General features: G+C 36.3%; 1 protein-coding gene across 2 annotated transcripts in view; it reads right to left on the reverse strand.

The window, feature by feature from the left end:
- The window catches only part of prkcz (protein kinase C, zeta), a 105,462-nt gene that overhangs the window by 33,873 nt on the left and 71,178 nt on the right, over window positions 1-411 (reverse strand). The window lies entirely within an intron of this gene.

Genomic DNA, 411 nt, shown 5'->3' on the forward strand with positions numbered 1-411 from the left:
TCGAGATGTTTCTACACTCCCATCCATTGTGTTACTGCCTGGATATTGTTTTCATATCCATAACTACAATACAGTGAGAGCTGCTGTAATTAATAACCTCAGTGTACAGGACACACACACACACACACACACACACACACACACACACCATATTCACCCACGTTTTTTATGAAGAGTCTATACCTGTTTGTACAAGTGAGCTGTTTGCAGTATTTACTCTGACAGACACTTTTCATTATTCATTACTACTTTGCTGCTTCTCTGTACTGTACTCACTCCTTGCTACATAATGTACCTCTAAGCTGCTGCACTATTGACTACTGCCGTGACTTATTATCTTATTGTCGTTTTATTTTTACTTTATTAAATTTAATTATTTTTATAGCATTACGTACAGAAGTTGCAAAATCT

Source organism: Seriola lalandi, unplaced genomic scaffold (genome assembly GCF_002814215.2).
Source record: "Seriola lalandi dorsalis isolate HSWRI2012SDOR001 ecotype SW California unplaced genomic scaffold, Sedor1 jcf7180002054469, whole genome shotgun sequence".
Lineage (NCBI taxonomy): Eukaryota > Metazoa > Chordata > Actinopteri > Carangiformes > Carangidae > Seriola > Seriola lalandi.